The sequence below is a fragment of the Lagenorhynchus albirostris genome, chromosome 15, assembly GCF_949774975.1.
Source record: "Lagenorhynchus albirostris chromosome 15, mLagAlb1.1, whole genome shotgun sequence".
Lineage (NCBI taxonomy): Eukaryota > Metazoa > Chordata > Mammalia > Artiodactyla > Delphinidae > Lagenorhynchus > Lagenorhynchus albirostris.
This window is the reverse complement of record NC_083109.1, coordinates 60407311-60417509: the sequence shown is the minus strand read 5'-3', so window position 1 is coordinate 60417509 and position 10199 is coordinate 60407311.

Below are 10199 nucleotides of genomic sequence, written 5' to 3'. Positions count from 1 at the left end.
ACTGAAGATTCGCTGGGAAGCCCCAGAGACAGCTGAAGTTTGACATCACATCAGGAGGATTTACGCCAAGATTCTGTTCAATTCTGGGCGAGAGTTTAGCCAGACCAAGAGGTCCCTTTCTGGAAAGGACGTCGTGGTAATTGCTGACAGTCCCCCGTTCCACAGATGGAAGAGTTCAGAAATAACAGAATATAGAATAGCAATCTGTCAATTCTTGGGTCTGCTTTTACTGTCCTTCTAATGGGACGTTTCAGAGTCTCCTGGGATTCCCTAAACTATAGCACTGTTCCCAGAGAGACCAAGGAACCAAGGCTGAAGACATAATAACTCATAACCAACATTCTGATTGGAACGGATGGCCCTTCCGGAAGTGGTGACAAGTTGTCTTGTTGTCTTATCTTCTCTCTCCCCAAGATCCCCTGTGAAGGCTAGACATGAAAAGTGCCTGACCAGAGAATAGACTTGAGTTTGAATCCCAGGTCTGCCCGTCCCTAGCTGAATGGCTTCAGGGCAATCACTTCACCAGCTGAGCCTCACTTTCCTCCTCTAAAATTAGGGTTAATAGTTTCCACCTCATATGATTTTTGCGAGGACTGGTGCTAATGTATGCAAATTGCCTGGCACGAAGTAGACTTTCAATAAATGATAGCTATTAGGATTATTATGATGGAGGGCATCTTTGGCGAGGATGCAAAGACCGGCAGCCTGGCAAATAAGGAGCCAGAGCCTTTGATAACTACCACCAAAGTGTGCAGTAGCCCTAATTAGAATTCTCATTCAGTTGTGGTAATGAGAAATGTGCGAGAAGACACTTTTCAATCTCCCAAGAGAAAACAGGAAGTGGGAGGATTTTTAAAAAGTGAAGAATAGTAACTTTCAATGGCATCTCATTTCTGTCTTCTTAATCTTAGGGAGTGTTAGGAGAAATTGAATGACACCTCTCTTCTGTGCTCACCTTTTGACCTAATGGGGGTGTTTCATAATACTCTTGTTTAAGGATAATTAGTGCCCAAGTGGATGTATTTCCCTGCCAGCTGGAGAAATGATGGGTCCTTGAAATAACTGAATACGTTACAGGAGGGAGCATGGTGTGGGCAGCGGGGTTTGGCCTGTAATTTTCTTTTTTGGTGGTGTCTTTGACTGATTTTGGTATCAGGGTGATGGTGGCTTCATAGAATGACTTTGGGAGTGTTCCCTCCTCTTCAATCTTTTGAAAGAGTTTGAGAAGGATCAGTGTAAGTACTTTGTGTGTTTGGGAGAATTCCCCAGTGAAGCCATCCAGTCCTGGACTTTTGTTTGCAGGGAGTTGTTTTTTTTTTTTTGAAGTATAGTTGATTTACAATGTTGTGTTACTTTCTTCGGTACAGCAAAGTGATTCAGTTATACATATACACACACACACACACACACACACACACACACACACACACACACATATACATTCTTTTTTATATTCTTTTCCATTATGGCTTATCACAGGATATTGAATATAGTTCCAATAGGGAGGTTTTTTTTTTTTAATTACAGATTCTATTTTACTTTTAGTGATCCGTCTGTTCAAATGATCTTTTTCTTCTTCATTCAGTTTTGGCAGGCTATATGTTTCTAGAAACTTGTTCATTTCTTCTAGGCTGTCCAGGTGGGCCTGGATGAGAGATTCAGGATTAAGGTTGTAACTGACAGAATGGCTCCAGAGAACCTTTTATATGAGGTTTGCCATGTGATATTGGTACAAAGTAGAAGCTTCAAGGTAGTTCTTTTAGGAAGTGATTCTAAGGAAAAGGAGGAGGGACTGGGAAAAGGAAACAGGAAAGGAGGAAAAGCCAACAGCAGAGGGCTTCATGGACCTGAAAACCACTGAGTACGTAGGCTCCAGCCCACTAGGACCCCTGGGGAGCTGACAGAATGTGCTCAGAATTGTCTGCCCGAGAGACGGAAGTGGGGAATAGGCACCACCAACTCCCATCCCATTGGTCAAGGTTTGGCTCATGAGGTGTGAACCGCTCACACTTCCAGCATCGCACATGCTTCAGAATGACTGGGCTGCTTTCTGACACTGTCCTACCCGATGGAGGCAGGAAGTCGCTGGGACAGAACGTAAATGCTCTACAGCTCACCTGGGCCAGATGCTCCCTGGGTAGACCTGGCCAGCTGCCACAGCCGCAGCGCAGGTAAAACCAACTGACCAAGAGGAAGTGAAGTGGGACTTAAGTGGTGTGTGATGTAGAAGGTGCAGCGAGGGGATGAAGTGTTCGCTTGAATATTCTCGGTCTGAAGTCCCTTTGCCTCTGAGAATAGAGAGGTGGGACCTTGGGGGTGATGCGACCTCATGCACAAAGGCCATCATCTTTGATCCTTAGAATTTTGCCATCTGCCATTTCAACGGTTCCCGACAGAAATCCTGCAGAATACAGGGCGGGGGTGAAAAGTCCTATCGTGCAGACAAGGAAAGATGCTCAGGGGCCTTCCACAGCTACATTGGTGTACTGGGGGCAGAGGCAAGCCCAGGTGTGCAGAAGTGACTCTCCAACTGTGGTCCATCAACTACCCACATAAGAATTCCTAGCGTGTTTCTTAAAATACTGATGCCAGGGCCTCCAGACCTACTGAATTATGATATTTGAGTCTGAATACTGTCTTACACAAGTCATGAGAGTTTCCCTCTCCACACAGAGCAGCTGCCCTGACCGTCACAATAAAATGGTACCTGGGTTCCAGCCAACAGAGTCTGTTTTTCCAGGGCCCTGAATCAAGATCTTTCTCAAGCCCAAAGCTACTCATCCTCCAGAACGCTGGAATGAAAAAAAAGCTGCTTGTTATTATAGAAGCACCCCATGGGTGCCATTCCAAGACTGAGGCCCAATGTGGGGAGGAGTCAGAGATTTTCAAAAGCGGAAATCCTGGCCACGAGGACCAGAGCAGCCCTAAAAGATCACAGCCTCTATATCATGAGGATGACGAAACAACATCTGAGATCACACAGCCAGTTTCAGCGCTAGAATTAAAACTATGAATTGCCTGATTCCTACACCACTGCACTTGAGGCCACCCATCTGCCAGCCAGCAGGGAAATAACCTCTTGCCCAGACCCTGCCCCCATCCCCAACCCCCATCCCCCCCAAAGTAACGAGCCACATATTCTATTTGTCAGTCCCCAGGGCTGCCCACTCGGGGGTGCTAGTTTCACCCTCCTCCCCTCCCACCTTCCCCACGCCCAAGCTTTAACTGAAGCTCTGGATGGTTTTCTGTTATCTCCACGTCACTTTCTGTCACACCTGAGGGTCTGTGTTGAATTGAATCTCCCAGAACTTCACAGACTCTGCAAGCTTCAGAAGGGCCTTGGAAAATAACAGCGGGAACTCCACAGGGCAGAAGGTTGGATATCGTCCAGTTGAAAGAAAAACTAGGTCTGTGTGGTAGGAGGATGCAAGACAGAAACGGAGAGAGAAAGTGAAGGAGGAAGGAAGTGGGGTGGAAGGAAGGAGAGAAGGGACAGATCAAAAAATAAAACAGAGAGAGGGAGACAGAGAAAGAGAGAGGGAGAACGTACAAGGAAGGACAGAGTCTGTTATGTGTACGTCGGCCTCCTCCACTCGGTGCCAAGATCTTGGGAGGCAGGGCCTGTGTCTGATTCATTTCAGGGTACCAAGGCTTAGCCCTGAGCTGACATAGAGCAGCTGCTCAGTAGATACGCTGTCAAAGCAATCAGTAAACATAAAGACATCTCAGCCTAGAACAAGCCTACGGAAAGTGTATCAATATTCCTAGTTTATAAATGAGAAACTTTAAGTCAGAGAGGCCAAATCAGTGGCCCAAAGTCACACGGGTTGTAAAAAGCTAGCCTGAGGTTCTCTCTTAAATCAGGCTGACCCCAAAGCTATGCCCCAATGCCTCCATTAGCCAAGTTCGGACAGATAAATTCTCCAAACTTCCTGTGTTTATAAACCAAGGAAAACTCATCTTGCTTATTGGGGTTAGTTGGGCCAGGGCTAATGCCCTCCAGAAGTCAGAAAAGGGAGGCATGACCGACAGAGTTGGTGCTTCACCCAGATGCCCTCATAACCCCTTTCCTATTTCCATGCACCTCTCTTCCGGATTCTGTGTGCCTTTGATTCTAACTTCAAGCACCTGAGACCCTCTGTGGAGGCGTTCCCTGGGGCTACTGGTACCACTTTCCCCTCACATGCAGTGAGCCAGAGTTCCTGAGGTTGCCATCCCTTTGGCTAATGATTGGCAGATGTAAGAATGAAAGCCCAGCTTCTGTGCTTGGGGTTGGTGCAAATTCTGAGGCGCGTACACACCAGAGTACACTCCATGGGACATTCCCTGAAATTGCATCCTTGTTTGGCTTCTTCCCCTTGTGTCTAACTTCTACCATGCCCTTCCAGTTCCTCCTGGGATCCCCTTGTACCTTGAACGTGAATCCTTGCCTTGGGATCTGTTTCTGGGGATCCTAACATAAACAAAAGGCAAAAACCAAGTTGGTTTCCAATGAGTAGGAATCAACGATAAGCAAGTGCTTCCTATTAATAATAGCTCCAATTTTTTGAGCATCCACCATGACTGAATGTTTCACACAGCTTATCTCAGACGCCCAAATAACATTGCAAGGTAGGTCTGACTGTGTTCATTTTAGAGATGAGAAAACCTAGGCTCTGAAAAATCTCAGTAATTTCCCGAGGGTCACATAGCTTAAGGTGCTAGGGAGGAAATATGAACCCAAGGCTATCTGACATCAAGGCTTTCCTCTGTCCATGATGTCTCTCTATATGGTACTTGCTTTTCCATTTGTCCATCTTCCATCTTCCTTTGTTTTTAAGGGGAAGTGATGGTGGCAGAAGGGATCCTTGTATCCTCAAGACCTAGTATAACACTTGGCACATAGTAGGTGCTCTGTATTTATTGAGTGAATATGAGGTGCTTTGAGAAGAACCAAACTCTCAGAAGTCTGTAAATTTTCCCCCAAATTTTGTTGACTCAGTTTGAGAAAGTATTATATACCCATGAGGCAGATACCCGTAGCAAATAATGAGACCCAGGGTAAAGGCTTCAAGACCTACATGGCGTTAACTTTTGGTAACCTGAATCTGGGGACTCAACTGACACCCAACCTGTAGAATTCTTATATATTCATCTCAACTGCCTTTGATAAGTGGACACTGCGGCACAAAAACAAAATTACGGCATCAAAAACTTCCAATTACTAGAAAATAAGGCACCTGCACATCAAAAACTGCCCCTTTAGAATCTTCCCATTTTGTCCCTTTTAAGATGAAGACAATGTACTGTTCTATTTGGATGCTGAGATTTTTAAAGATGAGCTGTCCTTTTTATAATGTTTTAAAAAGAGGATTTATAAGATTTGAATCTAACTGAAACCTCTGAACTTGCAAAGAGGAAAATTTCAAGAGGATGTGACAAAATTATTTCTAGCAACCGTGACATTTCTTGATGTTAAATGCTTTCTTTGAACTGTACAACACAGCGCAAGTTGGGATTTGGAATCTGACAAGAAAATAAGTGAGATACCAAGCTGACGACGTAGATATTCTTCTCCTACAAAGGTTTTACCTCCATAACTGGATCCAGATAACTTAAGTTATACCAGTAACTTCAAGAGGGCTAAGTGAGATGCTGGACATGGTGGAACCAGATACTCTAAACTAGGTTTTGAAAGCCACACCAGCACTTGCTCTGTGACCTTAAGTAAGTCATTAAACTTCTCAGTTTCCTTATCTATGAAATGGAGTTACTAACACTTTCAGAGTTGCTGGGAGGATTAAAGATGAGGTATGTAAATTTCTTAACACAGAGTATAAGTTTTGTTAATTAAGCTGCTGCTGCTGCTGATGGTAACAGATGACATTTATTGAGCAAGGCTCTCAGTCCAACAATCCTGGAGGAACCGGGCTTACAAGCACATCTTTCTCCTCTTGAGCCTTCGGATGAGACTTTAACCCTGGCTGACACCTTGATTGTAGGCTCATGGGACGTTGCTAAGCAGTGCTCAGATTCCTGACCCCTGACAATAAATGTGTGCTGTTTTTAAAGCTAAGTTTTGGAGTAATTACATGGTTATGCTGCAATACATAACTAATATGAAGCCAGGAGTTCACAACCATTTTTACTACCATGGATCTCATTAATTATGACTTATCCTCTATAAACCTCTAGATCTGAAAAATTCTATTGAACAAACCACATTCATTGAGCAAAAATTTATTTTCTTTCCCATTTCTTAAAATTCATCATAACTATATCTAATTAGATGTGCAGTAAAATCAGTTCCTTGATATGCTCATGACATCACCAACAGCCAAAGAATTGGAGGGAAAGGCACCAAACGAAGTTCAGATATGTCTTACCCAAAGCAAAGAAGAGTGATTTTCTTCTAATGCCTTCTGCAGGGCCTGAGTGTGTGATGATTTCTGAATGAGGTTTTAAAATATTGAAAATAAATTACCAGTGAACTGTGCTCAGAGCTTTATCTAAATTGTCTTATTTCATTCTCATAACAGCCCTTCGATAGATGCTATTATTATGCCCACTTGGATTCAGACATGGTTCCTTGAACTCCAGAGGTCCTACTCTTATCCAAAAGATTGCATGGCCTCTTAGAGAGGGAAAGTGACTTTTGCAAGGCATACAAAATTAAGGCATACTAAGTTAAAATTCCTAGCTTCCTGTCTGCTTGCCCCAGAGGCCTCTTCCAGCCCTGCTTTCTTTCCACCTCACAGACACTAAAGCATTCTGAAGGTCAAGTCTGTTTTTTTGGAGGACAGACTTGAAGGACATTAAGGACAGAAGCAACAACTGAGGCAGCATCAGACCGAGTTCAATGTCTCCAGGTCAGTGACACATGGTAGGAATGGATATTGACCAGTGGATACTACCTGATCCAGAGTATATTTTTCCCCGGACTTAACTGTATCTTCTCGGAACAATTTTGGAATGCATTACGGTTTCCAATTATTTACCGCAAAGGAAGCAAGCACAGATATAGATCATGCAAGAATGAAATGGATTGTTGTGATAGGGTTGGCTTGGATCATACAAATCTGGGTTTCAATTCCGACCCTGCTATTCACTACATGTAAAATCTTGGATGAGTCATTTCACCTCTCTGAGCCTCAGTTTTCCCCAGCTCAAAAATGGGAATGATGCCTCTTCCTCAGAGCACTGATGAAAGGAGAAAATGAGGCAAGGCACATACAGTGCCTAACCTAGTACCTGGCACATAATAAAAACTCAATAATTAATACCAGAAGGAGTTGTTGCTATCATTATCATTATGATGATTATCATCTTTCAAGGCTGAGAATGTCTGAATTGATAAGGAAAACTCATTTCAGTTTTTAGGTGATGAATGTATTTCTAATGGGATGGATGTTTTAAATAAAAGAAACTGAAAATTTCTGGGACACTGAGGTCCTTGTAATTGGGATCTTCTAAGCACTGGGCTGGGGGGAGCTTATTCTGAACGGAAGGACGTGATTATTAACTGTTTCCAACATGCCTTTAAATAATCCCCAGACAAGTCTGACAAGGGCTTCCTGAATCTCTGACATCTGCCCTTCTCCTTCGGGAGGGAAGGAGAACTGGAGACATCACTGGGTTACATCCTAGTGTCTGACTGGCTTCATTCCAGGGAGTAGTGAGGACATTTAATATAATTGCTAAAAAAAGAAAAAAATCATACAACATGGCATGTGGTCAAGAGCTTGAGTTTGCATCGCCAAGATCTGGGTTTCAATCAGCCCTGGCGCTGACTTGTTGTGTTACTTTGTGCCAATTTAATCTCTCTGAGCCTCAGTTTCCTCTGGGAGTGGTGGATAATAAAGTGCTCTTTCCTACGGTTATCATAAGGATTCGCTAAAATAATAATTATGATAACAAAAGCTAACTCTTAAGTGTTTACTAACAGTTAATTAATGTGTTTAATCGATTATTTTATTTCTCACAACAGCCAATAATAAAGATACTATTATTGTCCCTATTTTTAAAAGATGAGAAAATAGAAGTATGAAGAAAATAGGTAAGTAGCTCTAAGTCCTACGAATCCATGAATGCCTAACCTAGACCTACAGACTGTCAAGGGGCTCCAGGGATAGAATCCAGTGCATTTGGGAACTTGGATAGTACAAAATAACATCTTTATGTTCACTAGTCTCTAAATGAAACGACGTCACCAATAGAAGCACAGATATTGTCACATCAAACTGTAGTGGAAGCAGAGAGCTCAAAGAATTGCTTGTGCTCAGCACTACCTTGAAACCTGTCATTAGGTCTTGCTCTTTAACGCATGAGTTAAAAATCACATATATTACTATATCACAAATGTGGATTTTAAAAATATTTTCATCACTGTATTTCAAGATAATAGGTTTGTTTTGTAATCCTATGCAGTTTATTCTATGCATTTAAAGTCAGTATTTTGAGAAAGGATCCATAGGTTTTACCAGACCACCAAGGGAGTCCATGGCTCAAAAAAAGTTAAGAACCTCCAAGCTAGTCCATAGATGTTAGAGCAACGGAAAACCCTTAACATAAAGCCAGGTACATAGCAAGTGTTCAGCGCACAAAAGCCATTACCATAGTGATGATTATTACACCCAGCAAAATCCTGTTTATCCAGGAGCAAACTTTTGGAAGTAAGAAGGGAGTCAATCCTGTTGACTATACCAAATGGTACAGTGATGGGAGGGGGACCACTCAATCAAGCAAGAGAGCAGGACTGGAGATTATCTATCCCAGCCTCCTCCTTCCTGGGGGAAGAAACAGAGTCCCAAAGAGGGCTATTTTCAGGGCCCAGGGCACATGGCAAATTAGCGTTGGAATCAATACCAGCAACCAGTTCTTCTAGAGTCAGTCCTCTGCCCATCAGAGGACACGACCTTTTGACATTGGACATGAAACTAAAAGATGAAGTTCCCTCTCTCTGGAAGCACACACCTTCATCTCATTTCCTTCTGCATCCCAAGGTCCACAGGAAGAGCTCACAGATATGGGATGATCAGGGAACTGGCATCATGCAAACGCCTCTCGGGGGTGGTCCAGTGCGAGGAGGCAGTATCCCTTACAAACACTGAATCCTGGGCCTGCATTCAGACCTATGGAGCTCGGGGATCAGCATCTTTATCAAATTTCCCCACTGACTCACAGGCTCATGCAAGTGAGAACAACTGTACAGTAGTTAAAGTACGAGCTCTGGAGTTCGAATCCCAGTTCTACCACTTAACGGTTGAATCACTTTGGGCAAAATTACTCACGTTTTCGATACGTCTCTCACCGCCAAAGCTAACAGTGCCTACCTTATACAGTTGTGATGAACAAATGCGACCGTCACATCAAGTCTTCAACAGTGTTTGGCACATCGTGAGAGCTCTACAAATATAATTGATAAGGTGGTTGTTGTTGTCGTCTATGACCTGTAACCAAGCAGACAGCTTCACTAATGGAGGCGCCTGTCACTGCCCCCCATCCCCCAAGAGGCATGAGTCTCTATCCTATTGAAGCATCCACAGGGCTGTGATGTGTGCTGCTCGGTAACTCCCCTGATCTGAACGGTTCCTGAGTACTGGAAAAGCATCCTCTACCATCCAGACGTCTCTGATGACCATAACTACCCCTGCTTTGTTCTGGTTTCTCTCTTCGAAATCTCTCCACCCTTGCATCTCTGTGCCTGGGGCTTTCTTTGCCACCGTGGAAATCCCTCTGTCCTTGCACGTGATAGCCTGGGGCTGTCTAAACATTAACACCTCTTGAAAGCAATGCTCAATATGATGTCTGATGGGAGTTGGTGGGTAAACACCCCAGCTCCATGCCCACTTGGGTGGGATAATTCTCCCAGTTTCCTTGCAGCATTAAACTGTAGTCACTCATATCGATAGCTGACGTGATAAATCATCCTTTATTAGCTGGTTTTCTTCCCGTTTCACCTCCCCAACACCAACCAGTGTTCCCTTCCTTTCCCAAATAAACTCCTTGCCCTCAAATTCTTCTCTCAGAACCCCTCCCTGGTGGAGCCATATTAAGGCAGGTTTCGACCTGAGAACTCAAATTTAATGCTAACAGAAGGCAGGCAGGAAATAAAATTTAATAAACAGTGGAAGAATCCAATCTCCCATACTTCCCATATTTGTGTCTTTTACAAACCTGGTCACTGGTAAAAACAGAAGTGCAAATCTCAGCAAGAATCT